Here is a 12,924-nt window from a genome sequence, read left to right as displayed (position 1 = left end):
GAGCGTCTCTCGGATGAAAATTCCTGAAACTTCCCATCTGAAGATTTGACGCAAGGCTTTGTCAGGTCTTCAGCCCCTAATGTTTAAAATGTATATAGCCCTGAATATCATTTTAAAAGTAGTCTAACAAAGCTTATTGTTTTGTGACACAGCTAAACACTGGTACCTCATAGAACGTCTATAACATAGCCTAGGTGGTCGCAACTCACAAAAGTAAAGCAGATAGAAAAAACTCACGCAAATCTAGCCTACAACACGCAGACAGCTTCATGCGCAGGGGAGAGAGCGCGCGCGTGCACAGGTGCTTTATGATTGTTGGCTTCTGATGGTATCTTGCTAATTCACTAAACTGCATTAGGTGACACAAATGGTATTGCCTTTATCTTATAACTCCTTGTCTGAGCTACTACCAGGCCTATGTTTTTTAAAAGTCAGATGTTCCCTGACAAAGACATTCGAAAATTAAGAATGTTTATTGACTTGAAAAATACACTAATTTTTGCAAACTCCCTTCATTCAACCCTTAAAGACATTGCGGTCTGGTGCGCTATCAGTGTTGCGCGGGTTTGGTCACAAGCGGTCCGCGGTCGCCCGATATTTTAATCAACCCGAACTCTGACCGCGAATATTAATTAGGACAAAATTATACCCGACCCGCGATCCGACCCGCTACAAAATGTGTGCTTTTGGTTATAGCCTGCATGCAGTGTGACAGTAGGCCATTTCTGTAAAACAAACTAATTTATTTGCGAAACCTTATGCAGTAGAACTACACGCAGTAGGCATGCAGGACATAATGTTTGCGCAGGAGAGAGAATGAGAATAAGAGCTAAGCACGCACGCAAACCACCAAGGATTAGAACACTAGGATAAGATTTGAAGGCCATGGACATACATCTTTCTTTCAAAAACAGAAATGGTGAGGCAAGGTATAGGCAAGAGAGATACATTGCTGGTCAAAACGTTAGCGTAAGAACTGGTTTATAATGTTGAATGAAGCACAAAGCACATTTACTAAAGCACATCCACTGTTTAAAGTCACAAACACAACGAACTAAGGTAACTTTCATAGACGTGCATACATAGACGCTAGGTGGTGCTAAAGCACTAGGAAGTTTGCCCTTTATCAACGAAAATGCCCTTTTTTTTAATTATTAATATTATGAAGATTTTACTGAGGTCGGTTTTGAAATTATCTTTTTGAAAACCTGAGCCATTAAAAACGACTGAAACAATGCCCAAATGAGCCACCTCCTTGGCGCACACCCGACCAGCCTATCTCTCTTCCTTTGTCACGTGAACTGCGGTCGATGCGCCAGGGCATGCCAGATGCGCAGCACCATGCCATAGCAGTTCAGTAAGCCGCCTTCAGCTAGCAGGCATGGTCGCTGACAGGCTGCTTCTCCCCGTGCCCCATCAGCCAGGTAACATACAGATCAAGCAAAATCTTACAGTTTGCCCTCTAAGCCCAAAATGTAATAATTTTGTTGTGCAGTAAAATGTCTCATTCAGCACCAAACAAGCATTTTTGCCGACTGGTCATCTGATAAACTAGTTAGATGAAGCTAGATAAAGTTTTACGCTTGTAGCCCAAATCAATGACAGATAACGGACGACCACATACAAATAATTTCGGTAGATTTTGCAAATGTATGTGTTAAGAAGAACGTTTTCTGTTGTATATGTTTTGTTAGGCAACATGTATTAACACATTCATTTGTGACAGAAGAAACGGGAAGTTCCCATTACCTGTGAAAAATCTGCATTCATGTAATATTCATGTAATGACAACAGTCAACAGCCAACAACAGACAACAGCCCACTATAACTTCTTCTCGTACTGTTTAGTCTCTTTATTGTCTTACAGATCAAGTAAAATCGTACAGTTTGCCCTCTAAGCCCAATGTGTAATCATTTTGTTGTGCAGTAAAATGTCTCATACAGCATCAAACAACTAAGCATTTTTTAGCCGACTGGTCATCTGATAACTTTTTTACGCTGTAGCCCAAGTCAATGACAGATAACGTGGAGGACGACCACATAGGCCTAGGCTACAAATAATTTCGGGTAGAGTTTGCAATTGCAAATCTATGTGTTAAGACTTTATTTTTTTTCTGTTGTATAGGTTTTGTTAGGCAACATAAATTAACACATTTTGGTCTCTTTTATTGTCTTAATTGTATAATGATTTATTAATTGCAGCACAAGTCAAATTTCATTCAACATGTGCGTGTAATTTCTTTTTTATAATTAAGTGTTCCACGCGGCGCTAAAAAAGTGCCCCCCCTCCCCCCCTCCCCTCCTGAGCACCTGCCCCCAAAATGTCTGTGCACGCCACTGGTAACTTTTATGCATGCGCGAACCTATACATGCCGGTGGATATGGCTGTGTAGTCTGTGCCATATAACATTTATTCCTGCAGGCTGCCCGTTTTGGCTGTCATATTTTTAAATGGCTTCTGCAAGAAGTAGGCCTACATAGACCATAACTTGTACTACTGTCATCTTCTTTAAGAACTTTTCCCAATATTTCCCATAGCCTATATCGCTTTTTCCTGAAGGGGTGTCTTTATTATTTTAACTTTCGCGTTTTCAGCTTCTTTTACTGTTGACTTTACTGTATTGATGCTTTACTGTATTGATGCTAGCCTTCTCGTGATATTTTAAGTAGGCCTATTTGTAGAAAATGTATATTTAATTAATTTGAACTGACCCGCCCGCAAATGACCCGAATATCATTAAAATATTTTGTTTATGACTCATAACGTTAAGTTACGCACGTAACTATGGATCTGTGAGACCGAGGGATGACCGTCACTACGGTCTAAAAAAGGAATGATCACCTTCGTTCTGCCCATCACCGAGACCATATGTCAACAAAGTCATGCCCATGACCTCCGGAAGCAGAACGACTCGAGCTTGTAAATAGCGGAAATTGCTCCCGGTTCAGTCTCCTACCTTGAGCGCCTAAGGATGGTCCGAGCGACAAGGATAGTGACGGTCATCCCTCGGTCTCACAGATCCATCGTTACATGCGTAACTTACGATCTGTTTCGACCTCACTCTGACCGTCACTACGGTCTAAAAAAGGGATGACACATACCAAAAAAGTCACGAGGAGCTCTAAGCTAACCATTAAAACCTCGCCGGTCACGGACATGAGGGCAGCGTCGCTAACGGACCTGAAAGTGACGCCCACCCTATAAAACCTGGTAAAAGTGCAAGGCGTCGCCCATGAAGCCGCTGCACAGATATCGCTGGTACCCCCTTAAGGGCAGCCCAAGACGTAACCATACTCCTGGTGGAGTGAGCCCTTGTACTCGAAGGGACTGGCATTCCCAGAGCCTGGTAGGCATGGGAAATAACCTCAACCAGCCAATGCGACAGCCGCTGTTTGGAAAGCGGTAGCCCCTGCTTCACCGCTCCATAACAGACAAAAAGTTGAGTGTGTTCCCTCCTCAACGACTGTGTACGGGCCAAATAAGCTCTCAAAGCCCTGACTGGGCAAAGAGTGAGCAACTTGTCGCGCTCTGCCTGTGAGGCAGCAGACGGCTGGAATTGAGTCAGCTCCAGAACCTGGTTGATAGACTGCTGATCTAGAACCTTAGGCAGGAAGGCTGGATTAGGCCAAAGTGACACGCCAGTGCCCCCTGCCTGCCACCTTAGGCAATCTTCACTGACGGAGAGGGCGCACAGCTCCCCGACGCGCTTGGCCGAACAAAGAGCCAGGAGAAAGCAAGTTTTAAGAGACCGCAGATCTGCATCTAAAATGGGCTCATACGGGCCTTCAGTAAGTGACATTAAAACAGTGGGCAAATCCCAGTTTGGTGCCCGCAAAGTGCGAACTGGACGCAACCGACGGGCCCCTTTTAAAAACTGACCAATCAGTGGATGCCTACCCAAGGGTCTGTTATCCGCACCCTGGTGAAAGGCTGAAATGGCCGAGGCATAAACCTTCACAGTACTGACCGCCTTGCCTTGATCCAAATAGGACTGAAAGAAGCGCAAAACTTGTGGCACAGGTCAAACCGCTGGCTCAAGACCCAAGCTGGCACACCAATCCGAAAAGATCCTTCACCTGAGTTCATAGCAAGCTCTAGTAGAAGGAGCCCTGGCGTTGTTCAGAGTCTCCTGCACAGACTCAGCTAGCCGTTCAATGACGGACTCTGCAGGGGCCAAACCCACAGGCACAGGGCACCTGGGTTCGGATGCCAGATCTGCCCGTCTGCTTGGGACAGAAGATCCGCCCAGCAGGGTAACTGCCATGGCTGACCCTGCAGGAGCCGGAGAAGGTCTGGGAACCAAGGCCTTGCTGGCCACCATGGAGCAACCAGCAGAACTGTGTGTTGGCCCTCCCTGATCCTCCGCAGGACCTGAGGTACAAGAGGGGATGGAGGAAAAGCGTACAACAAGCCTGTCCAGGCCCAAACTGCCTCCCTGTCCCACGAGAGAGTACCACACTGGGCAGTGAGTCGTTTCCGCCGACGCAAACAGGTCCACTTGTGCAGTACCATACTGAGCCCAGACCTGGTTGACCACCTCTGGGTTCAATCTCCATTCCCCTGGGAGTGGCCCGGTCCTGGAGAGAATGTCGGCCACCCTGTTCTCCACGCTTGGAATGTGCACTGCCCTCACTGAAGCCAGACGCGGCCATGCCCATGACAGCAACTCCTCCACCACCTGGAGGCACCGCCGGGACCTCGTGCTGCCTTGGTGATTGACATGATACACCGCCGAGGTGCTGTCTGACCTCACCAGGACATATTGGCGTCTGTCGAGATGACTTGGCCCCCAAATGGAACCCCCTGGAGTAAGAACCTCCTATCCCTCCAAGGACGCCGGGCTCGGATGCAAGCAGGAGACACCCGCAACTTCACATGCCTGTCGTCCCTCGGGTGGAGCTGAAAGGCATTGAACCAACACTGCAGGGGGCGCCTTCAGCAGGCCCAATGGCAGTACCAAGAGCTGCCCGGGCCATTAAGCCCGACAGCCTCTGGACTTTTGTGGGCGTTGACCAGTCTGCCCAGCTGAAAGCCTGTCAGAGCCTCGGTCAAGCTGTCTGCCCCTCTGTGGAGTGAGAGACTGGCCATGCTGACCTGACCGAGAGGAGGACACCAAGGAAATCCGCCTTCTGGCGGGGCTGCAAGTTGCTCTTTTTCCAGTTGACCGTGAAACCCAGGGTCTGGATATGGGTCAGAACTGCGTCGGTGTCGTGCACCACCTGCACCTGAGATGGGGCACAAATTAGCCAGTAGTCCAGGTACGATAGGATCTTTAGGCCCCAGACCTGGAGGGGGGCTAGCGCGGCTGCCACCACGTGAGTAAAAATTCTGGGGGCCAGCGAAAGGCCAAATGGGAGGACCTGAAACTGGAACACCCTGCCTTGGAAGGCTAAAGGGAGGAAGGACCTGTGTGCTGGGCAGATAGGGACGATGGAAGCACGCGTCTTTTTTAGATCCAGAGACGTAAACCACTCCCCTTCCTGGATGGAACGAATCACTATTCCAATGTGGACCATTTTGAATGGCAGCACCTTGAGGTACTGGTTCAAGGGCCTGAGGTCGAGGACCGGCCGGTAACCTCAGTCTTTTTGGGCACAATAAAATATTTGGAATAAAACCCAGTGTGCCGCGGCGTGCGGGCGGCACTTCTGAGATGGCCCCTTTCAGAAGCAACCCCTGACCCCCTTGACAAGCACGGAATTTAAAAGGGGGTCTTTCACAGACGCCATCTTGACCCCTGAAAACGTAGGGGGCGCCGTCGAAACTGTAGGCGGCAACCGTGAGTCACCAGAGCCACAACCCAAGAGTCTGGCACAATTCCTTCCCAGGAGGTCCTGGACAGCTGGGAAGGGCAATCCACTGGCAGCCCGGATCCCTAGGGCAGGACCGGCCACCGCTGCCTGCACCTCTGCCTGCCCGTCGAGGTCTTAGCTGTCCTCTGGGCCAGGGAGTTGGGGCTGAGCTCTGGTCTGGTGCACGCGCCCGGTCCTGGGGCAGCATAGTTGATTGATACTTACCTGTGGTGTTCGAGCGGGCTGCCACCACCCATACTTACCTGATGCTGCCCTGTGGGGAACCGGAGCCTGCCTGTGGCACATACGCTGACCAGTTTCTCTAGAAGCGCCAGCCTGTTCCACTCTGTCCAGCACCCCTTGGGAGTCTGGATGGAATACATGCCCAGGCACCACGGGGAGACCTAACAGGTCTGTCCTGATGGCATCAGGGAGAGAGGTTTGGGCAAGCCACACCTGTCTACGGCACAGCACTGCAGAGGCCATAGCACTCCCCACATCACGCGTCAGCTGGGAGTGGACTGACAGTGCGGCATCCACCAGGGCCCTTGCATCATGGTCCTCCGGGCTCATAATTTTTCGCAGAGCCGCCAGAGTGATAACCAGGGCGTTGCCCATACGGGCTGCCCGTGCTGATGCGTCAAAGCAGTGACTGATGAGATGGTCCGTCTTGGCACACTCCTTACGCGGGCAGCGTGGATTGGGAGATGCATTGGCAGACCCCAGGGAAGTCCAGGCGGCGATGGACTGCTCGACCGGTGGCATATCCCCCAGCCCTGAGTCGGCCGGATAGGCAGCCTTTGCCAGCTGACGGCAACTTGGATTGAATTGGGGGCGCTGTAGTGACTTACCCCATGCCGTCCGCAGCACCTTTGTGTAATCCTCTGCCACGGGTATACAGGGTGGTGGGCTGCTGTACGAGATGCCTTCCCAGACTATTCCCAAGGGAAGCCATGTCTGGCATAGAGGCCTGAATTCCCAGGATCTTGGAGGCACTCAACACCCGTGACATCAAGGAGCCGACGGGGACCTCCCCTGGCACCGTGGATTCATCAGTTGGCTCCACCATGTCTGAATGTAGCTCATCCAGGAGGCCGTCCCCGCTTACGTCATCGATCGTAGAACGAGGGGCATGGAGCGACAGCACATCCACATCACCCAGATCAACATCCGCACCATGGCTCTCAGGCCTGGATGAGGAGAGACCTTCCTGGCCAGGGGGCAGAGAAGAGGATGACATGCCCTGGAGACCCTCCAGCCAGTCCATCCTCCTAGCCAGAGCCTGGAGAGCTGAGAGAATCTGAAGCGACTCCGTGCCACCACTCTCGGTCACGGCAGCTGGAGCGGGGCGCTTAGCAGGTCCAGGGACCTCCACCTGGCCATGCCTGGAAGGGGACTCATGTTGCTGGTCCCATTTACGCTTGTGCGTATGCTTATGGCCATGCCGATGAGAGTGGGACGGTCGGTCGGGTGAGCGCCGCCTGTCCCGTCTGCCCTCACGCACATGGCCACATGCCTGGTCAGCCCGACGGAGCCGTTCCTCCCTAGGAAGGTCACAGGCTGCGCTGCAGTGGCTGTCGACATCCTCCAGGAGGTGGGCGGCCCCAAGGCAAGCGGGACACTCTCTATGCCCGTCATCGGGGGCCATCGCGGCCCTACAGACTCTGCAGTAGTGTGCCGCCATAGCCTACCACAGAAAAACACAATGCAATACAATACAATACAACACACTAATGCACTTACCTTGGCCGTTCAACGCACCGGGTCTGCAAGCAGCAGCCCGTAAAGAGATACAGCAGTGGTGTAATACAGTACACGGGTGGCCTGAAGCAGCGTGCAGACACGCTTAGCAGGCTCACACTGGCCCAGCTAGCCGCGGACAGCAGCGACGGGGTACACAACAGATATACAAAGAAGGCGGCCACCAGTGCGCGAACGCACGTGCCAACGTACACCAGTGGACAACTGGAAAAAAGACACACAGCAGCCCGCACCTCGTGCAAGACTGCACCTAGCAGACACAAACAGCTAAACTTACCTTTGCAAGTACCCTAGCACACAACAACAAAGCTAACAAGAAGCACACAGTAACATTAGCGCCTAAGCGGCCGAGCACATACGCGCTGATCAGGCCCACACAGGTTCCGGGTGACCTAGTGACTCCAAACCAATGCAGAATAGTTATCCTATATGGGACTCATCAGACGGTACTTTATAGACGGTCCCTAAGTAGGTCGGCTGGGAGCAAGTAGACAGGTCATTTGTTTGTACATTGTCTGCAAACACGGGGTGAAACCGGCTGCATTAAAAAAAAATGAATATCTGTCGAATATCCGAATATCAAATATCAAACTAACTTCACCTCGATCACAAAGAGTAAGTTAATTGATTCGCGTAACATATTAGTTGGCTCAAAGAGTAGGGAATCAGGATGGAGAGCGTCATGCGTGTGTTGCTTTTGCGGGATCGAATCCAGTTTAATGCTAGTTTTCAAAACATATATTTTTTACATGTCTTTTGTCCGAGTGGCTGTAATGTAGCCCGGCTCATGGTATGTATGAAAAGCGACTTCAAACCGCCTAAAACAACTTGTTTGTGAATGTCTGACAACTGCTGCATGCACGCGCAAGGAAACCAGTAGGTGGAGAAACCAGAAGGCACACAACACCGGAACGATTTTAAGGCTATTTAGCATAGGCTACTCAATGGTGCTATCTCACACGCATTATAGCGACCCCCCACTCACGGGGTTAGGTGGAAGGTGTTAATAGGCGATTGGCGTAGCCTACAGTGGACTAGGGCTGTCAAAATTGCTCAAAAATGACGTTTGAATATCCCCTCTAAAATAAACACATGCATTCGAATATATTGGAATATCTAGGCTATATTATTTGCGCATTATGTCAGTGACGCGCATCATGTCATCTGTTTTTAACTTTTTGTATGGTTATTGCTTGACAGCGGGGATCCCAAGCAGCTTTCAGCCATATGGCATTTCCTAACTCACCCGACACTGATATTCAAATTGTTGAAACTATTTCGGCATAGCCTATAAGCAGTTTAATTAAATGTAATGTTAGTTGTAAACAAACGGGCTACTTGGTGAGGCTTGGCCTCACAGATAGGCCTAACTGACCGCCCGATTCACGTTGGCTGGGGGGCAGGGGGGGCCATTAGACATTTGTATGAATCGTTAATCCGGCCCTGCCGCCAACGAACGCAACTTTCCACCTCTGAGACAGCTTAAAAGAAGTCTAGAGGACTCCTAACTCACTGACCTACTTACTGTAGGCTGCGCAAACCACAGGCCTTTTTTTTGGGCAAGCCTGCATTCGAGGCAGGCCTTCTGTTGAAGAATTTTATATAAATCCCTGCCTAACAGTAATCCTCCCACGCCCCCCACCACAGCTGTGGATAGTGTGGCATGCTCACGCTTTATGTCTCCTTCTTGCAAACTAGGCCTATAGCCCAACCATTTACGTCTTCAAAAAACTTGCCAGATATGCCTTCATATCTTTGGGCTTCATTCAGCATTTTGTTCTTCCACTGGAAATGACTCTTCTATATTTGCTGCCTGCTGCATCCTTTCGGTTTGTATTGTTTAGAAAATGTTTGACGTCTTAATGCAATAAACATTGCATTAAACAGTTAATGCATTAAACATTGTTTGCTGGTAACCAGTCACAAATAGCCTACAGATTCTTGCGTGCGTACATTCTCTATTCTCTCCAAAATGTGCCCGTTCTATAGGCTGGCCAAGTGCGTAATTCTGCGGCATAAAGCAGATGTATTTGTTTATTGTACAGAAAAATAAAAATAACCTGTCAAGCAGTCAATTGACTACATTGCAGTCAATAAGTAGGGCAAATTACAAAACATAGCTGTCTAAGCCTCTGCTGTGAGGCCAAACCCATGAACAAAGACGCATTGATATCTGCAATAGAGTTTTTTTGGCGAAACAAGCTCACAGCTGAACGAGTCATAGCACTGAAGGGAGAGGCAACTGGCATGTGATCTCCCCACGGGCCAATGGATGTACAAGTTTTCTCCTGTGCCTACAATAGTTAATCCAGTGTTTTGTCAAGTTGCAAAATGCTATTCGTTTTAACTAATTTTTATGATAGTAAGTACTTTTTGTATAGGGTACTATTTTAATTGCTTTATACTCAATACTTGACCAATGGCTATTGCATCTGTCTATTGAAAGTGAGAATGTGGCATGTGATCTACTGTGTAGGCTTCATAAAATAAAATAAACAGATTGCTAATGGCCTACAGTACATGGGGTGCGTTTCCCGTACAACTACGGAGGTTAGCTTTTTACTAACAGGATGCATCGTTCAACTAACCAACATGTATGTAGTTTCTGACTGTTTCCCAAAACTGTCGCATTTACATAGTACTGTAAGATTTGACCATGATAGTTTCCAAACTTCAGCAGTCTGGACTAAGGTGGTTAATGACGTTTAGTAGCACGTGAACGGGCACCTGCACATACTTCTGTGGCGCATTGCGTTAAGGCCCGCAGATGACAGCCGCCGTTGAACAGCAGTTACCAGTCCCCTGTCCAAGAGTTCGAATCAGCGTTGGCTTTGAGGCAGGTTGAGGTGTGACGCAACGAACATGATGGCATCCACAGATGAGATGAGCATAGCTATCGCGCAAGTTTTATTCAAATTAGAAAGTATTCCTGGGTAAGCTGTGAATTAAGCTGTGTCTCAGCCATGGTAGGTTAAAACATCTTAATGTTTACGTTACGTTACCTAACTTAATTGTATGTTAAACGAAGGCATTAGAAGAACACTTTGTTCATCTAATTGGTTGATTTGGCCCGTCGATAGGTGGTGATAGACAGATGGTTTATCCAATCAGCTAACCAGTATTTCCGCCCCTTCCCAAAAGTTCTTCAATGAAAAGTTCCCAGATGGATATGCGGAGCAAAGACCAAGCCAGGATGAGCAGACACGGATTCATCAAGCCAGGTGAAACCTATCCTTGATAAGTGCGCGCTCACGGCTCCCTCAAATAGACCCCGCCACCGATCACAGATTCACTGATTCATCACGGCAACTAGCGGCTTCATTGCTTCTTCTACGGTGTGAAGTAGGTAGCGATAGCCTTTTCACAACAGCAACAAACAGCAACACCTCTGTTTAGAAGAATATTGCAGCTAGTGCCGCGACCACCACGCGCGAAATGGTTAGGCACTCCCGTGACGTCACATTGTCGCATGACAGGTCGGGAATGGTGAGTATGTAAGAGTTAATTAATGATCACAAACGTTTAAATAATGACAGTGGGTCTAGGTATATGTGATAACAATGTGTAGTGGGCAGTGGAATAACTATTGGTTTCTGTTTGTGGTGACTGCTGACTGAGATAAGGGATGAGATTAAATAGATCCTGGAATTTAGCCTGGTCTGGAGCAGGCTAGCTCCACAGAATAAATCGCCATGGTAACTTATACCATAACATATCCTGCTACCCGCTATCCCGCTTTTGTGCAACTGGATCACGGATAAATTGAGCCAGGATAACCAAGATATCCCGGCTTAATCCCTTATCCTAGTTTTGTGCAATAGGCCCCATATTATCAAAATCAGAATCCGCCTTCTTGGCTTGGTTTAAAAACTAACAACCCCCCCCCCCCCCCCATGAAAATCAAAGGCTACATATTCTCAGCTGACTCGTCAAAAAGTGCGCACCACCTTAAATTATATTTCCTTACGTGCACATGGCTGCAAATTGACTTTTAATTTATGTATTTTCTGCCTTGGGCATTTTAAAATATGGATGTATGGTGGTTAGAAGTGTAAATATCAATTAGAAACCTAATATATTTATAATTATTAATTTGCAAACAAATAACTGGCGCCAGTGGACGTCTTTGACATGAAGATCCCTGAACTATGCTTCTACTAGCATTCTACCACAGGTCGAAAGGTGTAGTTGTAACTACACAACTTTACGATAGTGGTTTATGAACGTTCGTTGCTACTATGGTTTTGGGAAACACTAACGTAGTGTAACGATGCATTGGACTAGGCCTATGTAAGTTCCAAATATGAATGTAATTCTGCGGCATAAAGCAGATGTATTTGTTTATTGTACAGAAAAATTAAAATGACCGTCAAGCAGTCAATTGACTACATTGCAGTCAAGAAGTAGGGCAAATTAATTTACTGAGAAACCAAAGCGTGGGTCATAGTTGTCTAAGCCTCTATAGCGTAGCCTGTTAAAAACGTCGCAGAAGCCTACCCAAGGCTACAGATTAATTCTGAACAGTTATTTCTCTACTGGCTCAATTATCACACCACTGTTTTGATTTGCGTAGTTGCGTTTCCCCAACACTGACAATAATGTAGACAGGAAATTTCGATTTCGATTTTCGTTACCAGTAGTCAAGCCTTAAGCCATACCCAAGTAGCCTAAATCGAGGTAAATCGAGCTTTTTCAGAAGGGGCGGCAGGCAGAGCGATGTACAGTGGCAGAGTGACGCACAGTGGCTGAAAGTGGTACTAAAGCTTCACGCAGCTTCACACCTCGTAATGCGCGACTGAAGTGGCCATTTGAAAGCGATGCCCACTGTAGGCCTAGATAAAAAAAATCGCAAAGCCTCATTCACTTCCATTCGGGCACCGAAAGTGAAAGTCAGTAGGGGAAGGGCAAACTCTGTTTGTGGCTGCAGCGCTGCACGCGACCTGCACCTGACCTGAGCCTGCATAAGCGGCCCTAGAAGGAGATTGTCGCGGCTGTCTCAACGTTGTCGGAAAAGGTGAGTTTGTGATGTATAACAAACGAACGATCATCGTCATCAAGTTTTATGAAATTAATTAAAATCTTCAGAAATCCAGGCTGAGCTTGCCAAGTTTACCCTAAATAATCAGACAAATAGCTTGCAGAGAAGCATCCCATTATCACATAGCCTATAGGCTACTATTTTTTTTGGTAGGCATTAGGCAAACTAATGTAAGCTACGTCTATGTCTGCTGATAGTTAGTTTCTCACATTTCGTTTTAGCAAGAAGAATGAATGATGGAAGTAATGCATCACATTAATTATTTTATTCAAAATGGTTAAATGCCTAAATCATATCCCTAGTATTTTGGGTATTGTTTGAAGCCAAGATGC

Source organism: Alosa alosa, chromosome 1 (assembly GCF_017589495.1).
Source record: "Alosa alosa isolate M-15738 ecotype Scorff River chromosome 1, AALO_Geno_1.1, whole genome shotgun sequence".
NCBI lineage: Eukaryota > Metazoa > Chordata > Actinopteri > Clupeiformes > Clupeidae > Alosa > Alosa alosa.
Note: the sequence above shows the minus strand (reverse complement) of the source record.